This window comes from Pieris rapae, chromosome 5 (assembly GCF_905147795.1).
Source record: "Pieris rapae chromosome 5, ilPieRapa1.1, whole genome shotgun sequence".
Lineage (NCBI taxonomy): Eukaryota > Metazoa > Arthropoda > Insecta > Lepidoptera > Pieridae > Pieris > Pieris rapae.
In genome coordinates, this window is record NC_059513.1 from 9,660,681 (window position 1) to 9,684,262 (window position 23,582).

The 23,582-nt window shown below is 32.2% G+C and overlaps 1 protein-coding gene across 1 annotated transcript in view; it reads left to right on the forward strand.

The window, feature by feature from the left end:
• Window positions 1-23,582, forward strand: part of LOC111003539 (protein fem-1 homolog CG6966) — a 70,504-nt gene that overhangs the window by 2,642 nt on the left and 44,280 nt on the right. The gene's annotated exons all lie outside the window — the stretch shown is intronic.

Sequence of the window (23,582 nt, forward strand, 5' to 3'; positions counted from 1 at the left end):
AGAACCGATCTAACAGGTTCCTATAGCAACTATGATAATTTAATGTCTTTAATTTCCAGTACATTTACAGACACCCATTTTAGGGTTTACTTTGTACAATCGACTCACGTGCAACAATGCTAGTGCTTTTTTCGATCCCTATGGAGGAGTGATACTAAATCTTCTTTATATTGTTTTAGTTGTATCCACAATATTGAATACATATATTTGTAAATTATGCGGCAATTGTAATGGTAGAGTATCGCTTTGATTACTCAATTGGTTTTTTTATTTTTATTAATATCGCTATAAATAATATAACATAAAATTTCGTTTTGAGGAACGTGATTAAAGTTTTTAATTATTCTAAGGATGGGTATTTCTTATTCTTACACCCCACATCTTCGACATTGGAATTTAATGAATATCTAACATCAAAGTCATGTGTTTGATTTTTATATATATATTACTTATTTGTAACCTAACAAAAATTTCCTAAAACTGTCCGAAGTAAATATTTAAAACTATACTTCTTATACATTTTGCCAACGAAATGCGTTTTCTATAAATTTATACGACTCGTAGTAGTAACGATTGGTATTTAGAAGCAGTAAGCCGATTGCGACTTATTTCCTGTAAAACCTAAAACGTCACACAAATTGTTCCTTAGTGTAGCTAATAAATGACTACTTATTAATGTTGATATTTTACGCATGCGGAAGTCACGCTTAAATTATTATGCCATTTATATTCCTATGTAATAGACGAATAGAATAGACGCCATAAATATTTTTTGTTAGTTATTTTTGTTTGTAGAAGTCGTAAGGAAAAGGCGTTTCTGAATATGATTTAATAAATTGCAGAACTGTAATAACATACTTCTAAGTTCAGACTATTTAACCATACTCAGTGATAAACCAAAGGTATAGAGGTAAATTAGCAAATATTGTCCTAGTTTAAGTATTTGTTAGTTTTACCGGCGGTCTTTTTTACTTGCTTCTAGATGTAGGTTCGGATAAGTAAGGACCTTAGTGAAAACCTTACGGTCTATTAGGCGACTGCTAACTTATTTAAACTTGTTCTCTTTCTTGGATTTGGTTGGACTGTGGCGTTCATGGAGGCAACGATTTCGAATTTCTTAGCCACCATAGAAAGGCGACTGTGTGGCTGAAAGATGTATGAAAGGGGTGTGGTAATTATCATCCATTTTTCCTCGGTAAAAGCTACCCCGGCAGTCTACTGCGGTAGGGGGATGCACCCGATATATTTTAGTGGGTATTGCTCACTCGGATCTCTGAGTAGTAGAGAGGATGACTAGTTTGAGTTGAGTCATACATATTCCCGAAGCCTTTGTACTTCGGATGCGCAAATATAGCATTTCCTTCTCGGTTATAAAAAAAACGTTCGGATGAAGGCAAGTGCTACTTGTTAAAAAAATTGTGCTCGTGAAAAGGCTACTCGCTCAATAAAACGGTTGTTTTCTATGGGGCCATTCAAGTATTACGTAAGCACTATAGGGGGAATAAGGGGGGGGGGGGGTCTTTGATATTCTTATTTGGTGATTACGTCAACAGTAATTATTTACGTTTTTACACATATTACCCACACATTGCCTATGCTTGAAAACGTAATGCAACAAAAAAATAATACGTTTATGTAGGTAAGTACTTTTATTTTTGAGAACTTTGCTTACTTTTGCTGACTAGAGGAACGGGGGGTATTAATTGCAGTAAATCTGCTTACGTAAAACTTGAACGCTCCCAAAGGTGTGTTAAAAAACTGTATGTTATATATACAACAAGAAGCCAATTGAGTTTGTGAAAAATCGCTTTGTTTTGCTCTTGACTTTTTGCCAATTTGCGGAGAATAGTGTATGTTGAATAGACTTTTTTAGTGCTTCCTTGTTATTATGACGCAATATTATGGGATTTCCTGTAATTACAATGAATATTTAGGCACAATAATGATAAAATGAATCATTACGGGTCGTTATCATAAAAAGTAATAGTTCATGAAATATTTTGCGAAATTAATAAACATTACAGATACGGACTAAATGTACATGCGAAAATTATTTTCAATACCTGTACATTATATTTATAAATATTGAAAATTATGGTAAGTACTTTTTAATATTTTTAATATCTTATCAAAGAATGGCGTCAACTTTCGTTTATTTACACGCAATGTAACATTTTTAAACGACTTTCATCCATCATTGATTTATACGACATACGACAACTTGCCCGACTGCGGACCGGAGCTATGTGTATCCTGTCCAGAATTCGTTTCTAATGTGTCGAATGCATTGGACTGCTTCCAGCATTGCTAAGACCTACAGTATGAGCCTGAAAATAATTAGATATCGGAGGCATGTCCTCCTTACAAACTGTCCACTACTCACTAATTCCCCATATGATTTCCTCAGTTCTGCACCAGAAATGGATACTTTCGTTAAGTTTGGGAAGATTGAGAGACGAATGTAAGATGTTTTCAATTTTAAGTAGTAATCAAATTTCTGAGATAGTATGTTACTTAGTATATTATAATTATTGTTTGACATCATAATATAATTATCGTGGACATTTAGACAGTTGACAAATTGATTTATCTCAGAAAGAAATTAACTGATGTCTTATATCTGTTAATACACGCTATTTTGCATGGAGGAAAGTAGAGGCTACTAATTGTTGTGGCATGTCATAGCACTACGTATGGCGTTCCTGAATTTGATTCTGGGCAAAACAATTTTTCTAGAGTGTCTTGGGGTAGTCATGGATAGGTCTTAAAAATTTTGCATGTACGCTTAACATATTTTTGTCCAATATGAACTAATAACAGATTTGGCGGTGTTCGGTGTAATACGTATTACATCGAAGTTTACCTAATAGTTTCGTGATAATTACCGTTTCAACAGAAAATTTATATTATTCGACAATTTGGCTGAATGCGAATTTTTTGGATCATTTCAAAGGAGCGTATAATATACGTTAAAATAAAACGATTCAATGTCATTTGCGCGATTCAAAATAGAATACTCATAGACCTTAGGGTAAAATTTTGATCACGATTCTCAATAGCGATTATAAGTATGGCAAAAAATGAATTGGATTTTGAAATATGGGTCAAGTCCCGTTTCTCAAACTTAGATACAGGTCGGTCGGATTAGATACTGGCTTAGAGTCGTCGATTAATAAAATCTGGTATTTTATAGGCCGGGGTCAACCAGGGCGAAAGACCCGTCCCTCCGGCTCCATACTATAGGTTTCGACTTTTTTTTTATTTCGCCTAGTACCTACCTTTACCTCTATCTGTACAAACAATTGTTCTTAAATATTAACAGAAATCATTGATCTGTATTTACTTATATATATTATTTTTGTTAAATACTAAAAGAATATATGTAAGTATTTGGTTTTACAATATATTATTGATTTGAAAGTTATTTAGTGCGTTCACTACTTACTTTATTGCTCCACACCTCCAAATCCAGCCCTAGTAACAGGCTACTATATTGACAAAAACGTCAGGTCCTATTCTATAAATAACAGATATATGTAATTCTGTGAAAATATGTGGGTACCCTCACACACTTTCAAAATTCAAATTCAAAATTTTAAATAAATTTTATATTATTCGCGTCATAAGGCAGCTTACTAATATCGCTAGTTATTAATCTCTTGAGATCATAACTGCATAGCGACAGCAACGTATTTAAGTCATTAGGGTCATATGTATTGAGCGTAACACACGGCAAGTTAAATGACCGCAAACACACATGTGAGCTGTTGCAGAAATAAAGTGGTTTTTATTATAAATGCAAAGAGGAAAGGATTGTTTGTGTACAAATTATCGAATTACTTTCACATTTCCTCTTTAGAAAAGTCTACAAAAATTGTTTTAATATTTTCTATCTGTCGTAATACTATTGATGTAGTAAGATTTAATTTGTCGTGTTCCAAACCTGTGTTAAGAAATAACGATAGCTTTTTTACGAGTATAGTAACTGCTGACTAGTAAATTGGAATTGGGGGGAAATGGCGGGGCATGTGAGGCGTCATGCCAGAGAAATTCTTTTTAAAAGATGGTTTGACGATCTTGCAACGCCCCGCGCTGGTGCATCGACGGTAGGGGCAATCCGCCTAGTTCTAAAAGACTGGGTGAATAGACGTTGGGGTGCTGTGACGTTTCGGCTTTCGCAGGTATTGCCTGGGCATGGATACTTTGGGCGGTATCTGCATAAGGTGAAGAAGTGTAGAAGTGACATGCATCCGTTGCTCCAAATGACACGGCGGAGCATACTGTGGCTGAGTGTGTCACCTGGACAAGGGATCGTCATGACCTGGTATCGGTTATAGGGGCGGACTATGTATATTTTTTATGCCATGAAAAAAATGTTATAGTGGCATATCATTTTTGCATTAATTTGTTTTGTTATATTGTTTTTATCTTGTGTATTTTTGACCTTCTACCATACCTTATTTTTTTTATTCTCACAGTGGATGTGTGGAAGAGATCTCGCGAAAGCTATAAGGCCAATTGGCCTCCTTTTCCTTTATGTCAATTATATTTCTGCAACGAAGTGTTAATAAAAAGATAAATAAACTACATTATACACAATTCAGAAAAATCGAGCAAGGCATTTCAGAAGTTACCAAACAGTGAGAAACGAGAAGTATATTTATGTTCTGTAGAAATTTGTCGTTTATAAGTTAACAATATAGTTGATACAACCCTGTATAGATGTAATATCTTTAAGTTTGTAATTTACTCCTTGTGAATGATTTCCGGATGCAGGAAATAACGAACATATATTGTAGAATATAATAACAAATATATTCATCTATTGTACACTGGCGATATCACAATCGTTAGGTCAATGTATCGTGTTTTGCATTCTCATTTATCTTGGTGCAGTCACCTTTTTATATTGTGGTTGCTCGTTTCAGTGGTAAGACAAATTTTTGTTTATCAAATATGCATAAAAATAATAACTGTATGAATACATTATTGCTGTCAAAGGTGTGCGCTACTTATTTAAGCAACTTAAGCTATCGCGGCGCAACAATATTCATAGCGCTAAATCACCTGCATCATATACATACACACTCCCACTTTCACACCATCACAGCACAGACGAAGTAAGTGTAACGTATTTAATCATTTTTATTGATTTTTTTCTTTCGCAAATGTTTGAACCTTTTTTGGTTATATTATGTAGGTATTCCATCTTTCGCTCTATATTTAGTATAATTTGATTTTGTTGTATATAATTTATGTTAGCTATAGGATTCGAAAATGAATACGAAATGTAGTGATACCTATGCCGCCTATCAACCCAATGCCTTTTAAGAATTAATACACTATTGAGGAACTTTAGTCAAATTGGTTGGGAAATATCTCTTCGCTAGCCCTATGTATTTTTTTTGTTCTCGAGATCGAGACCAACTATCGTTAGGTATTAGTCTTTGACCATATGACTTCGTGAATGAATGAAATTTTTAATTTTAAATGTGTGCCATTTTTATTAGCCAAATGTTATCGAAATATTCTATAACTAGCTTCCGCCCGTAGCTCACAATTCTTGCCTTGTTTGACACTCCCAGAAATCACACCTTTTGTGATAACTGTGAGAGATTAGCTCGATAATTCATCGCCTTCATTTTAAATTACGTAGGAAGTTTTTATTAAAACCAGTTTGAAATATAAATTTGTTTATCATTTAAGCTTATGAAGTTACCGGTGCCACCTGCAATCCGGCTGCGGTTGGGGCAGGTGCACTGAGCTGTCGAAAATTTACCCCATCCGGACTTTGCATGGAAATAATCAGGAGTTTTACAAGAATGATATGATGCTTAGTCATTTCAGTCTTATGTTGAGGGACGATTATTAATACGACTCTAGGTATCGCGAACTTTGTCTTCTCTATGCCAAAATCCATCATTTTCTCGTTTCTGAATCGTAGGTTTCAATAAACTGTCATAATGAAAACTTAACTTAATTTAGATACCACGTCACTCTTTGTGTCAAATTGTGTTTGCGCTTACTGATATATAGGATTTGACTTGACTTTGACTCCATTCCTAACCTATCATAAAGGTTTCATCCACCTATGTTCTTTTTAATAAAAATACTATGATTTGTACTATAAATAGGTTAAATGCTTCTTTAATTGCGAATTTACACTAGCCTTTATGCATTCTGTAAGCTATCAGATACACAGTTATTGAATTAACAAATTATATAATCATTTAGTAAGAATATTTAATTTTCGTATTTGTTTTAAAATTTATATTTACAAAAAAATTAAAATCGTCATGTGAATAATTTATAATTGGCTGTGATTATAATTTGCATATATATTCTAAACCCATGTGATTATAAATGTTTTATGGGAATAATTCTAGTGATTTTCAGTTACTGTTGTCAGCAGGAGACAGAATTTTCTTGTTGATATATGTAAAATAAGTATTAAGTATAAAAATGGGTAATGCTCATTTGAACCATAGATATTATATATAATGTATCATAATGATATTTTGATGATTAAGATTAAGACGTAAAAAAGTTAGTATTTTACTAGGTTGAAGAATTTAAAAGTTTAAATTAGATACGGAGAAAACTAGGTCAGGCTATTACAGTTGCTGCTTTAATAGCGTAGGTACGAAAAGCTGAAATTTGCCTTCAATCCAATTCAAATATTAATATTGGCCTATTTTTTTTAATATCGCACATTTTAGTCAGAAGTTTTTTGCCGGGTGTCGAATGGAGCCACTGGATCTGTATCAAAATGTACCTTTTTTGGTTTTGCAGGGTTTAAAATATGTTTGAAATGTCTTGTTGACATGGTTACCATTTATTTGCTTTTATTATTTCGATAGTTAGATATCTGTGGCCATAGGTCAGGATATAGTAAATGCAATTTCATTACTTTACAGGACAAGCAATTAAATTACTAAGAAATCTTGAAGGCACTATATATGAAACATTTGATATATTTATAAGTCAATGCAAAAATGTACCTATCATTGTCTGATCTATGACCACACTCCACAGATATATTACATTTATAATAATAATAATAATAATAGCCTTTATTCAGATAATCTACATTACATATTTTATACATTTAAACAATTTTTCATTTTAATCTAATTCAGGTGCATCTGTGTGCCCTTTTTTGGCAAAGGCCTCCTCCAAATCCCGCCATTCCTCTCTACACTGTGCCACTCTCTGCCATGTACCACCTGCCGTTTCTTTAATGTGGTCAATCCACCTTCTCAGTTGTCTCCCTCTTTTGCGCTTGCTGTACCTTGGGCACCAGTTAAGCAGTTTTTTGCTCCACTTTTCTGTACCTCTTGCGATGTGTCCCACCCATTTCCACTTTAGCTTCTTGATCGTTGTTGTAACATCTGTTACCTTAGTTATTTTCCTTAATACTGTATTCTTTATTTTGTCTCTTCTTGTTTTCCCTATCATACATCGTTCCATCGCTCTTTGACACACCTGTAGCTTTGTATACTGCGCTTTAGTAGGCGCCCAAGTTTGTGATCCATATGTTAGTACAGGTAGTACACAAGTATTGAAGACCTTTCTTTTAATTACCATGCTTGTTTTCTTATTTTTCATGACTTCTTTAAGCGCCCAAAAGCTCTTCCATGCTTTTGCTATTCTTGTGTCGATTTCTTTTGTTGTTGAATCGGTCATAGATATTGTCTGCCCGAGGTACAAGTACTCATCTACGTATTCTATAATATTGTTATTTAACAGTACTTTTTCCTTTCTGGAATTCGTCATTACTTTGGTTTTCTCGGTATTCATTTTCAGACCGACAAACCTACTTTCTGTGTCAAGGTCTGAGACCATCTTCTCCAGTTCATCGCGTGTTGAGGCAAATAGAATTAGGTCGTCTGCAAACCTTAAGTGGTTCAATCTTTCGCCGTTTATCATTAGTCCGTACTTATCCCAACTTAGTTTTTTGAAAATTTCCTCCAGAACAGCCGAAAACAGTTTAGGTGATAGAGGGTCTCCCTGTCGCACTCCCCTTTCAATATTTATAATACCTCCTAATTTATCCATTTTTATTCTAGTTTTTCCATTTTTATATATATTCCTGATTATTTTTATATATTTATTGTTTATCCCCTGACTTTGCAAGGCTTGCCATATTTTTTCATGTTCCAGAGAGTCAAACGCCTTAGAATAATCAACAAAGCATAGGTAGATTGGGAGATTATATTCTTTGCTTTTTTCTAAGATTTGCCTTACTACGAAGATATGGTCTATTGTCGAATATCCACTCCGGAAACCTGCCTGCTCTATAGGTTGGTTGTCATCTAAGATTTTACCAAGTCTATGTAGAATTATTTTAGCGAAGACTTTGTATATATTCGTTATAGAGCTTATGGGCCTGTAGTTGTTGATGTCACTCTTGTCTCCTTTTTTGTGTATAAGTGTTATCGTCGAGTTTGCCCAATATTACATTTAAATACATGCAAATCACTTAACAGTTATTATTAAGAAAGGTAATAATTTAAACGGAAACATAACAGAAAAATATAGGTTTTCCAAAATTCACTCACTCACGTCGCTGGCTCTTCGATCCAAAATGTCTGCGTTCCTGCCTGTCTGGCTCTCCTAAACGAGAAATTTCCAGCGTTTGGGGGCCTTACCTACCGTAACAGTAGTGTATGTAGAAAGTCGAAACTAAATTTGTATGATAATTTGTAGACACAAACTGTGCCTGGACCGGCCTACTGCTCTTCAACCAGCTATACTTCATTCACTGCCAATACTTGAACCACGCGATCAAGGTCAAAATTACGCTTTTCTATTATCAATGACGAATAAAACACGTTATTATGAATTAGGTATTAAAAAATCATGCACTATTCGTAATGAGAGTGAAATTTTGTATCGTTTTATTCGAAATTCGTAGAGTTTGTTACTTGACCCAACAGTTTAGCCTTCATGAGTATTAATTTGGTAGTTAATAAACGGGTGCATTGACCTCTCAATAATTTTATGTTGCAAGAAGTAGTGGGCTTACAGTAGCTTTATTGTAGTGTGGTGAAATACCTTAATGAATGTATGAATATTATTTTTCGAATTTGTTTTAACCAGTAGTACAGAGGTCGGTTAAAATGTAATCGTAGATGGTACAATTGTCTTATGTACATTCCGATAGTTAAAAAATTACAAATACAGAAAAGGACAAATGTAGTACGGTGTTTTTGGAGTTAAATTATTTGAATAAACGATTACTTATTCTTGATTATGTATGTCTTATCTCTCATACAAAAATGTTTTGCTAATAAATTATCCGAAATCAAAATTCATTATGTTTTTACATACGGAAGTGTTTACAACTTAGTGCGGTTTATCTATTGGTAAATGTTATGTTAATTATATTTTAATACAATGAATAATTCATAACCAATAATAGTATAATAATAAGTATAATATTTTCTCGTAGTTTTGAATAAATAAATACATAGTTTAATTGCAAATAAGTGATACATTTAAATCGATTTATTATAACCATCCGCACAATTAGACATATTAAAATAGGCATGCAAATGTAATGTTACTATTCATAATGCCATATTATAAGAACATTAACATGATGTCATACTATAGTCAAAATCTATTATAACGACATCGAAGGGGACTACTCATACTTGGTCGTAAAAACCGATCGTAACGAAGTCGTAACAGCCGTTGACGTTGTTATTAAGTACCTAATACAGTAGAATTCAGCCGGGACCGTTGTAAACGGTTTTGACTGTAAAAGTTATGTTATTTATAATTGTCAAAAGTTATGGTCTAAATACTCGTGCGCGTTATAAAGCCTTTAAAAATTGAATCACCTTCCCCTTGAAAGCATTACACGGCAGTGATCTGCAAGGTAGTCAGTTCGTGATGTATGACTTTATCTATACTTATAGAGAGGTAAAGTTTGTTACGTAGTAGTAGGTAACCTTCTATTGAAACGATGTTGATATGATATATTGTCAATACCTATTGACTAAATAGTCAATGACTATGATATTTATACTTTTTCGGGCTTTACAGATTTGCAAAAAATGAAATAGACATAATTGAGATCTAGAAAAAAGTTATAGAGCTTGACGCCTGCAAAATTCAGCCAAAGCTTATATTATATAAACACAGTTTTCACCAATATCTAGAATGATTCGTGAGGAAGGTTTAAGTATATAGTTTTTCAAAGTCAAGTCCATTGCGGGATATTGTTTCCATAAAATGTTACTATAGTGAAAATTTTATATGTAAATTGACTTAATTTTATGAACTAATAAAAATGTTTTATTATTTACGGTCGGTTTTTATATAGTATTTTATGTATTTTATGTATTTAATGTTTTTTATTTTTTCACAATACGAGGTGGAGGTTTATTCACCTGTGGCTAAGATAGCGTGACGAGAAGGCAACATCTAAATTAAGTATTTATGTACATTTGACTCTTGCTTGAACTAAAAACATTTTAATGGCTAGAGTCTAAAAACAGAATATATTTAAAATCGATGAAAGTTTTCCTACAATACAAAGTAATTATTATTTCGCTTGGCGTCAAAGCATATATATGGCAGGAATCGAAGTCAAAAATCATTTATTAACGGCAAAAAAAGAAATATACATTGCTACTAATTTTACATTTACTGCCAGTTCTCAAATCAAGGGCGTAGAAGGGAAGAGAAGAACTGGCAATAAACATGTAATGTAATAAAAGTTTTGAAGATAGTTGGGAGATCGTGGCTTCTATTCCCGCCAAACTAATAATTATCAATAAAATAGCTGCAGACATGTCTGTCTGTAAGGGAACGGGGCGGAGTTGATGTTCTTATATTTTTAATGACATACTTAAGTAAATGGTTTATGTTATTTACACTCCTATTATCAGCATATTGTGTTATTTTATGTATGTTTATAATGCATAACTTTCTTATTAGAATATATTATAAGTCTCTATTTATATATTGATTTTATTACAGTAAGTATTCCTACAGCTAATCACTAAACAATATTCAAACAATTACATTACACACAAAAGCCAAAACGGAATACACATTGAAACAGAAACTTAAAGCACAGTTCTAAGATTGATAAATTGATAGATTATAATATATATTTAATATGAAGGAACAAACAAAGCCATTATTAGTAAAAGATACCTGAGTTTTTAAAATATTTTTTTAAGAATTTTATAGTCACACTAAATATATCTGGTAATTTATGTTGTAATCTGTAGGTAGGTATACGATACATACTTTATTAAATTAATGTTCATTAATGTGCCTTTATATTTTTTTTAAATAATTCTTCTAGCAAGTGTTTTCGTACCATTCTCGTCTTTAAACATAGTAATTAGCAAGCGATAATTAGCCGCAATTAGTCATGGCAGCGAAAGTGGATGGAAATCTAGAAAAGAGGTTCGTTAAACTCGGTCACAATTTTGGTAGGCATTTGTCGTGTTATACTCAGTTATTAGAATTTCATAGTTGTTTAATTCATTTAAACAAAAACAATTTTAATAAAGGTGGACTGAAACTGGCATATGGCGGAAACAAGTCTGCGAAATAAAATGTGTCTGGGCCTTCGAAACGTACATCACGTACATTAAATTACAACCTTGTCACCTCTGTCTGGCGTTTGAAAGCCAAACGGTTTTAAGGCTCTCTGTGGAACCAGTTAGTATATTCCTAAACCGATTCGACTTGTTCTTCAAGCGAACGATTTCGTGATTGGCTGTTAATATAAAATAAGCCACTTGAAGATGCAGGTGTCCATGAGCGGTAAGCACTTCTAATGGGAGTCATCTGCTTCTTTTCCCCATAAAAAATGGTTTAATAATTAGGAAGTACCCAAAAAACTTAAATCTCGTGAGGCTGCATGCAGGCTGCTCGTAAACTGGTATCACATAGTAGTAACGCGTCGGAAGTGGGTATAACGACAAACATAGATTGGTTTATAACATCATAGGTTACGTCGACGTCAATTGATCTGGTTTAGTCAGTTAGTATTATTTATTTAAATTTATAAGTAAAAAATTACACGTCATCCGCTAGTACGTATTGCACAACATTCACGCAAAATGTGCAAAAATTTAGATGTGCTTAAAATCTAAGGAATGGACATCATTAAATTAAATAAGTAAGGTACGCTGGTGGGCCGATAGTGCATGATCGCTGGACGTGTCCACATGTTTTAGGGACGACACCGATTTTTATATTTTCGTACGTAAGTTAATGTTGACATGTGTTTGTCCTAATTTTGTGGTCCAAATTTAAAAAAAAATGCATGTCTTCTAAGCCAAGTTTCGAATGTATGTGCACTTACAAAAACAATAACTCAGTAACGAAGTCTTGACCTGGGTGAAGTGTAAATTGCATATTAAAAAATACAACCTTACATATAACCTTAATCTTGACCCACGAAAACTAGCGTGTAATTGCTCATGCGCCATTTATTTTATGGCTGTGTTTACATGACTTGCCGGAAAACGCTTGATAAACCAGTTTAATAGTATTGCCATATAAAAGGATGGAATTATTCACCTTGAATATTGCAAAAGGCGAACTATTATCGATTTTTTAATGTCAGTAAATTATGGCGTGGATTCGAGTTTTCAAGGCCCGATTGTTGTGCGAATTTTTTAATGATAATTAAAATTGATGCTATTTAGTGCTTAAGTATTTATATTAAAATTTTAATATATGAATATCGAATATTTTATTTATATTTGGCAATCCTGGGTTATATTTTTCGTTGAGGAACCAGTTAAGAATTCATAATTATTGATCCATGTACCTCGTACGAATACGAATGCCTCGTAATTCGCAAATGCATCGGGTTTAAGCTAAATACAGTATAAATTATGAAGATGCATTCTCCAACTTACGAAAGAGGGCGTAAGGAACAATATTTAAAGAAGCGGAAAGCATTGAATTAATTAAGCATTAGTAAATAATATTTTATCTTTAAAAAATTAATTCTACTTTGTTTCAGTTTTATTTATTAATGAACTTAAATGGCTTATGATTTCTGTTTTGTATATAATGTTTGACAATCTATTCTGTTTGGTATTTGTATATTGTTTAAGTGTTTTCTTTTATAATAATAGAATAAAATAAATTTTGGGAAATAGTAGTCGAAATTAAACTTGCAGCATCCCATATCCCGCCAATAAAATAAAAAGAGTTTTAAGACGTTATTAATAGCAATATTTTTTTTCACATCAATTCGTATTGTAAATAAAATTAATATGTAACGATTTATGCAAAGAAGTATGTTAATGAATATGAATAATTCGTCATGTGGTAATATAATTGTTTGTATGTAAATGTTTTGTTTCTTAATTGAACTTGAGTTGTGAATCGTTTTCGGGTCATGGTAATTAGACGTAATTAGTGAACAATACTATTCAGATCTTTTATCTGAATTCTAACTTACATGTGCAGAAATGACGGCGGGTAAAATCTAGTTGGAGACTTATTTTAAAGGCAGTTTTTGCCCCGCACCATGCACGCATATGTTGAGCCAGGTGCTCATTGAAGTATCAAGACCGTACCAATTAAAAAGTGTATGTGTGTATAGGCGGCGGGTATCACTTAACATCAGATGAGCCTCCTGACTAAATAGTCCAAATAGAGAAAAGAAAGAGAAAACCTACCTATTGTCATTTGTTTGACCTACTTTTATGTGTTAATGAACCAGCGACGCCATAACATCCTACGCTAAGAATGTGTTTGTGTTGTTTAAGCTTTTCTTTAGCCGCTGGCCTAAAAAAACTAATATACACTTATGATACATAGGTTTCTCATGTCTTTCGCTATATCGACTCATACATGTCCCGATTGGGACGTTTATATCAATTAAATTTAAAGATGACGTTCAGGGAGTGAACAGGAACAATCACTGTTCGATTGTTCTTATACGTAATATAGCTATTAGCTCGAATTATTTCATATCTCCAAACGCGTCTTTTCGAAGGAGTTAAGCGAATTCATTTTTAAGATAACATTAAAACACACACTCATAAATTACACATTCCCACACATACCTCAACCACCTAAATGTTTAGTAAATAACATAGTGTTCATTGTATATTATATATATGATGTAAGACGTTTTGGATATTTATTGATACATTTTAAAATTTTAAAATGTATCAATAAACCATTAAATAAATAATCGCAATGCAAAATATATATATATATACAAACAATAGAATATAGGAAATATACCTATGACGGCAATATTTTTTTATTCATATGCTAATGTTTTATTTTTTTTACAGGTAAGTGGATACTGTGATCTTACGAACAGGAAAATCTAAATCAGGTAGTAGTTGGTGTTTCCTTATTTTTGGAACGGTGACGTTTGACATTATATGTGATTCAACATATACATACAGTATGTTTTTTGCTCGACGTTACGCTCAATAAGACCATTTACGTCATACTGATTACAGCAGTATAAACGCGTATATAACGTGCATCCGTTTATCTGTTATATTGTTTGCATTAATGTTGTTAAAATTTAAGAAGATTTATTTTTCAGAAGACACACTAACAAAACACAATTTATTTCATGTACATCCATCACAAGTCTGCACAACATTACAATGATGAGAAAACTAAATAGTACAATAAAAATAAACGACAATAATTTAAATTAAGAAACACATATATTCAATTTAAAAATCTTATTTTTCATTGCAATTGATATAATTATAAATAGATTATATGCAGCCTATAATGATAACATTAGCTTTAGAGATCATACAAATTAATCGATGTTTCCTTTCCCTTGCTCGCTTTATTAAGTATAGACATTTGGTTGTCAGTGTTCTGGAGCAAGGTAATTTAAATTTAAAATTCAAAATTGATTGTTTATTTACGTAACGCCTCGGAGTTCTTGACAGGTATCGGTCGGTAAACATCGAGTTTAATAAAGTAAAATTGATAAATAATAAGGCGGCCGTCGATGCCGATTCCGCATTTTTGCAGGCTTTTAAATTCTTTTTAAGTTATGACAATATTTTGTTCCAACGATGGTGCATTCAATTAAAATATTTTTAAGATTGATTTTCTGAAAGAACAAAAGGGAATCATAGGGGCATATTTACCTTATTTATAACGATCAAAGAGCAATGTAGCGCATTTATTAACTGTGCTGTATAGTGGACATATATTGGTCAACTCGAACGAACCTGTCAGGTAACGAACGTGTCCATACTCGGATTGAATGATTTGTCCGTATTGCACATAAGGTCATGGCATGTGGCGCTGGTCGCTTCCGTGGTTTGTCATAATATCCTCGTTATATTTACCACGTGTGTACATACATTTCTATATTTATTTGTTTGTTTGTTTTTGGGTAGATTATTTGATATGTTATCAATAAATGTCCTATCGCCTTGAAGCATTGAGCTGAGCGGACAAGTGACTACGTACTTGCCTTAAAGTAGTATATTAGTATACTATAACAATAGTAACTAATAACTAACTAAGCCTCATTTTTTCCTGGAAAGAGTCACAAAATACTAAATAAAATTTACAAAATATACACATATACCTCTACATATACGTGTGTACATAAACTCCTATATGTTTGTTTGTTTTTTTTTGGGTAGAATATTTGATATGTTATCAATAAATGTCCTATCGCCTTGAAGCATTGAGCTGAGCGGACAAGTGACTACGTACTTGCCTTAAAGTAGTATATTAGTATACTATAACAATAGTAACTAATAACTAACTAAGCCTCATTTTTTCCTGGAAAGAGTCACAAAATACTAAATAAAATTTACAAAATATACACATATACCTCTACATATACGTGTGTAAATAAACTCCTATATGTTTGTTTTTTTTTGGGTAGATTATTTGATATGTTATCAATAAATGTCCTATCGCCTTGAAGCATTGAGCTGAGCGGACAAGTGACTACGTACTTGCCTTAAAGTAGTATATTAGTATACTATAACAATAGTAACTAATAACTAACTAAGCCTCATTTATTCCTGGAAAGAGTCACAAAATACTAAATAAAATTTACAAAATATACACATATACCTATACGCCTCCTCCAATTGGCTCCATCTCGCTCTGTTTTGAGCATTTTTCTCCAAATCCTCTCCACCAACTTCCTTTAGCTCGACAGCCCACCGTGCAGTGGGCGACCTCGCTTTCTTTTTCCTGGTGGCCCTTTCCACTTTGTTACCCTCTTTGTCCTTCTGCGTTAATTATAACAATTATTGAGTGTGGTTAGCCGTTCAACTAAACGGCGCCGTTTACCTAGCGGCCTGAAAGATATTCAGCCGTAGCGTTTGTTGCCCATCATCAGCGTCATTCAGTACGAAAGAGTCATTATTTGGCAGAAATAAAAAAATCTTTAACTCAAGATGTCACATGGAACATGGTGTAATGGATGCAGCTCCTTACAAACGTTGTGTAAAAGAAAAAAACTTGTCAATTAAAAAGAGTGGCAGAGAGTTTATTGCTAGTATAAAAATATTATTTGGTCTTATGGGTGACTATTCGTTTGATATATCTTATCTGAACGTGATTGGCTATCGCTCCGGAAGACGTTGGTGTGGCCTTGATTATGATAAATTGCGAAGATATTTCACTGGGCACGGTTATGGTTTGCATTGTATGACCAGATACAATTACCACTTTCAAGACTTTATTATTTTAAACCTCGCGAATTTATATCCTTTTGCTATATTGGTATTTTATATAACGAGCAGTATTAGGTTGTGGGGGCTCAAGCGTGAGATTCTAGGCGCCAACCCCAGCTGTGCACCAACCAATAAAGTTTCTGTATATGTGTGCATTATATGCGCGGTCCGGTAAATGAAAAAGATAGGAAGCCGATATGTTTCGACCCAAAAAGCCGGCGTCTGTCAAGCAGAAAGATGAAACAAATAATCTAGAAACATATACATACATAAATCTGATTTGATCGACTTAAAGTTAATGCACCTCGCGACGCGAGTCATGGTAATTGCCCGTAGGCAGCGTTAATATTTAACTTCGTCAAAACATTAGCTGGTACGCTGTAAATAATTAAATAAACAACACCAGATATGGCTGGGTATTTCCTGTTCTATTAAAAATGTTATTTTCTAAAAATTGATCTCCGTTTCCATGATATGGTTAAAAACTAAATGGTATTATCAAAAAAATAAAAATTCAATTTATGAACGATACAAAAGCTTTTCTGACAAAAAGTTGTTATTGCACCACAAAATTTCCGTTTTAAACTATGTTTAAACTTTTTAAGTAAGTAGTATTTATTTATTCTTAGGAACATGTTACATAAAAATGTATAGAATTTAAGTAATTAAATATTAAAAGCGTACACGATGTGCATAGAAATAAAACTCCACTGGAAATGAAACGAACATTACACATTTATATTCATATAAATCTACCTAAGGCTCAAAGTCGCAAACAACTTTGTCTATATCTCAGGCTAAGCTAGCAATATCTATATCGAGTCTATAGAGTCATTGTCAAGGAACAAAGTTACGTTTTTTTATAATTTGAAAGGCGTGACAAATAGCTTCTATTACAACGTAACTAAAATAGCGGTATTTTGAATGAAGTTTTTATACGATGCTGAAATAAGGGTTACTGTTATAATTAGCTTTTTCATTATATATAATTTATATTCTATATTCAAGTCGTGTTTTGTTAATCGTAGATTAAAATCCAGTCGCACAGTAAAACAAAAGATAAAGAATAGATTTTTGTTTATAGTTGATACTTTACGTTGATATGTTTTCATTTCTCTGATTCTATAAAGTTCATAACGTATATTATATATAATTATATCTTATTAACTATCAAATAGTATAGTATAGTGTTATGTATTTTCATATTTAACTTGTATTTTTTAAGATCCTTTACTTACTTGAATTTAAACTGAAGAGTAAAACGAACTTTTCTCGTGATATACTTAGTCTAAATTGAAAAAAAATTGTTTATTTTATATATGTACTTTATCTAGGAGAGATATCGTGATGAATTAGATAGAAAAACTTCGTATAATAAATATTCAATAAATTGACTTTGTCGAAAGAAAATGGAGTTTCTCGAAGCGATTAATTTATCATATTATGTTGGGGATTGAAGGTCGGCGATTTAAAGTACATTCAACACATCCTTATCTATACAAAAACTGAATTTATCACTGTTAATTCTCTGTGGAAAAACTGAAATTAATATCAAAAAATAGTGTATCGCAAATTATCCGTTTAATTTTATCACCATTATTCAAATATGATGACGTAATTTTATAAAAAAATTATGAAATAAAAATAAATCGCAAAATATTTTGCTAAGCGCAAAACTTGTAGACTGATTTTTTTATTTATTCCTTGAAAAAATTGAACAATAATTGAATAATTTAGTGTCTATCCCTATCATATCAAAATTGACGTATCATGATCACTTGCCTATTATAGAAATATTATATTTATTATATATATATATATATTATATATATATATATATATATATATTAAATAAATAGCAGATGTATAAATTTGTTCTAGTCCTTGGTGGCATGTCGTGACGAACTGTTCATAGAGGAATGTAATACAGATTGAAGCCTCAGCTAACCTCAAAAAGGACATTGACTTGCAATACGGATGTGAGTTCTTCCGTAAGCCTTAGTATTCAAAGCTTGCTGCTTCCTCCTTTTGCCACTAGATTAATTATTTATCGATTAACTATAAAAAATCTGGCCTTATTTTTTATAAGACAATTAAGGATGGATTTTTGACGTCTCCCAATATATAGACGTCATTTCTGAGTTCCACATAATGTTGATGCGAGGCAATAGTTTAAGTGTAAATAAAATGTTAATATGTTAATTGTACTGTACGTGTGTATGTCACTGAACTCCTCTTAAACGGCTGGACCGACTAGAATGATTTTTTTGTGGAGTTGGTACTTTCATACTTTGTGTAATATCCAAAAACAGCGGTTGTCGGGTCCGCTGGTTGTTCGTAATATTAACTTGCGTAATAAAAATGACAATTGAAACGAGGTCGTTTCAACTTTGACGAATTGGTTAAAAATTGTGTCATTATTCATCCTTAACCGGAAGTTTAAATTCGGTCATTGGCACTGTGTCGAGTTTCTTTTGACCTTATTGCCATTACTAATATTCATTTCCTACAACCTCCAATTAATAAAACCGTTATTTTCCATAGTTATATTTGGTTGTCGTTGAATAAGTTATTATTGAAACCATCGTACTGAGTTACTTCATATAGCGGTTTTTGAAGTGATACTTCTTTAGGCGCATAATTTTTTTACGGAACGTCACGAAGATATGCAGCGTTTTTGTCGAAGAAAAGGGAGAGAGAGATTGAGACGGATTGGGAGAGAGTGAGAAAGGGAGATCGAGAAAAAAATACGCTATTGGTTGATGTATTCGTTTAATAACATATTAGACCTTTAGATGGCAATTCTGTCGGATAACGTCTTGCGCATTAAACACAGTTTTTTATTTATTTATATTATCATTATCACATATCTGTATGCGTGCTAGTGATAATGTGTAAACAGTGCGAATATAAATATACAAATATATGGTGTGATTATATACTCATACATGATCATCTATTAGGACTTTTACCTTAGTAATAATTTATTTACAAAGAAGCATCACTTCTGACATAATATGTACATTGTACGTACGCACTTTATTTAAAGAAATGAGTCAAATGGGATTACTTGATACGTATTTGGAGATACCGCTGGAACTCTTAAGAATCGGTACTCGATTTATTGTTCGGTTAGAGTATCGTTCTGAACGTTTGCGGCATCAACGCCCCGGTTTTTGAGAGAACTATGTATATCGAAGCTGCATACAAAAAAGTTAGTCTCTCTATCGTCTATTGGAAGTCACAGAGTACGGCTCCGAGTACGTTGCGACAAACGTGACACACTAACGCCAAACAAATTTGTATGGGAATGATATTAGGTCACGCTCTGTCACGTGACTATTTCCTTTTGAGTAAAGTATTTAAGATATAAATTATTTGTAATGTTATATCTAGAATAGTGAATTAGGTTATCTAATATAATGTATGATTTACCTAATTTGTAGTATTTACATATATTTATCGGATAGGTCAAGAACGCGATTTATCTGTGCCAGTTTTTTAAATATTCGCAAGAGTTGATAATCGCATTGGGCAATGTGATAATTGAATAAAATTTACATTTAATTATTTGTTTAAAGAAGAAAATGTGAGACGTAGGAATGGTATAGGATGTGTGATTAAAAAGAATTCGAAATCGCATCTTTTAGATTTTGAGGTTATATCAAACAGAGTAGCAAAACTTTAAATGTTTTTTGATAATTATACGATTAATAATCAAGCCATCGATATTTTTTGCTGGCTTTAATACCTCTTCTTCTACTTTTTTAACATCAGAAACTGTGTAATAATAATATACACGTTCTATTTTATATTATCATATCTGTTTTATTAATGATGGTTACGAAAAAGTATTTTATCTATCGAATATAATTTGATAAAAGCTGTTTTGTTAAACTAAATTTACTAATTCCAATTTATGCAACACATTGACTTTTGACAACGACCTTCAAAAGGCGAATCACAAACGAGAAAAATGTTACATCATAAAAACTGCATGTTGGAGTTAGTCAAGAAAGAAAGGAAAAATAAATAAATCCAGAACTTAAAGTTGGCTCCACTGGGTTTGACAAACGTAAAGCGGTTATTTAGTTAAGTGATACATTACATCTTATTAAATAAATATGTATTACATTTTGTATTCTCGTGATAAACACCAGAGTGGTATGATGCAATAAAGGAAAATAATTGTATAACACTTGTCCAGTTATGTATATGGGTAATTTTAATGTTTTGTTTATAACTGACCAACTCGTTTAAGATATGGTAGCAAAATGGCATTATACGGGAAGCATATATATATATTTCGTCAGAGATTGACGTAAATATCGTATGTTATTGTAATTGTTGTCTTTACTGGTACTAAAATTAAGTATAACGAATATCTTGTTTAATATGTATTTTATATTCTGGGTTTTGTTGGAGATTGAGTTATATTTCTTTTTCTTATACATTTACTAAATTTTTAATATTGAACATTGTCTCTATGTTAAAAGGTAGATATATAAAATTGTTAAAATAAGAATTATTTCTATACATTTCTACTAATATTTTAGAAGGAAAATTCATGGTTGAAACAATTATTATTAAGTTTCTACAAACTACTTTAAGCATTGATGAGTCTAAACATAGTATTAAGTTTTTTTTAAAGTTTAGAACTGACACAAATGGTACTTGTTGTAACTATGTAACAGCAATTATTTATTCTGTAACTCCACCGATTCGTATCGAAAATATAAAACATTCTAATAGCCTATATCCATGCCATATAAAGATAATTATTGTATATGTTCGCATTCCGAATTTTGAATTGAAAATTAAAATAGGAATATATGGAACTTAAAAGGGTTAAATGTTTTTCAATATGATGAAGAAATATTACTTTTAATACTAAGAAATCAGTATTCATTATTTCATATCAAAGAAAGTATTAATTATTAAAACATCACTTAAGTTCGATGACTTTCTTTGGATCCTTTATTTATAATATTTTATCGTTAATATAATTATTCTAGTCAACCAAGTTGTTGAAGACAAGGATTATTTTAATAATTTTTGTATCATGTTATCTTTGTCCACTACTAAATCTAACTTACCCAAAATATGACACCACGCCAGCATATACATGAATAAATAATAATTATTATCGCTATATAGAACATGATGTTTATAATTGAAGAAAGAAAACGATGTAGTCCACACTGAGTATCAAACAGCCGATAGGCAATGCAAAACTTATGGGAATGGCACGTAAAACTCGATAAGCGATTGGTCTCTCCTTCATGAATACCAAGAAATTTCTCAAATCTGCGATGCGATTTTCATCTGGAACAAAACATTTGGACAAATTATCTTAAGTAACAAAATTCTATCATAGATACTCATACAGAAATGATTATTTAGAAGTGTATATGTCGCTGCCAACTAGCTTAATTAGCCGTTCTATTAACAGCCTAGTCGTTTAACTAAACGGCACCGTTTAACTAGCGGCCTTTTAAGAAATTCAGTCAGTAGATCAAACAGCGAGGCAAATGACTTGGATCGATGACGTTTCTTTACTTCCCTAGCCTGTTGACTGTTAATTTAAATTTAATTCCACCTTCTGCCACTCGAAACGAAACTGTCAATATCCTTCATCTATTTTATTTCTGCCAAATAATAACTTTATCGTACGAATGGCACAAGCATTAAATGTTGTAACACACGCTACGGCTGAATATATTTCAGGCTGTTAGTTAAACGGCGCCGTTTAGTTAAAAGGCTAGGCCGTCAATTGAACGACTAATTAAGCTAGTTGGTTGCGACAAATACATACACAAAACGAGTCTTCTAAATAAAATGATTGCACTGAGACATACTTAATTTTTATTAAGAGGTTAATCAAACCTGTTGCTATAATTTCTTGATCGACGAGGCGAATTTTTATTCGCTCTTGGAGATCAGCGATATGTTCCATGAGGATTACAGGAAACAATAACGAAGCATGGTTGAACAATGCTCTCCATACTAGAAAGCTGCTTTGAAATATTGTCATATTTCTACCTGAAAGCTATTAAGAAGCGTAATGTATAATTGAATTTTTAATGAACTGATGATGCATGGGCATACATTTTACATTGGGACCGTTCCAGTAGTACATAAGCAGATTTACTGCAAGTTTTTGTTGAATTCCTCGAAATCGCATTTCGTTTTCAATCATAGACAATGTGAGTAATATGTGTATTAAAGTAAATAATACTGTTGACGTAATTACCAAATAAGCAATTCAAAGGATATATACCAACCATACGTATAAATAGTTAAACTTTTATAAGGAATTAGTAATAACAAACATTTGTAATGAAAGTATATTTACCACAAAATTTAATACGAAATACTCAATAAGAAGCGTATCCAGGAACACAAAAGTTATTAGTACACTGGTCTGAAAATAGATAACTGAAATTGAATTATATAAAGTAAAACAGTAGGTAAGTATATTTAAAAAGCTCTGAACATACCAAAAGTGTTAAAGCCGGCGAAGCTTTCTTAAACTGATCTATAATTTTTGAATAGACTTGTCGATGATGATGTAATTGAAACTCACTTTCACCTAAGTTTGTACAAACACTTTTCTGAAAGATCTTCACTCGGCAATATAATAAGGAAAATATTAAATATATGGGAAGCCTTTGAAATTCAATCATAAATCTTATAATGACTGTTAAAACAAAAAGGACCACACCCATGTACTCAAAAGAAATGAATACGTAAAGACAGACGAAGTATAGGATATAGAAGATAATTATAAACGCAAATACAGCGTTGAACATGATCTGATGTCTTTTGAAGAACCTCTTGGCGTAAAAACTCGAGTCGGTCAACTCATTCCATTCGCAATACGAAAAAAGATAACGA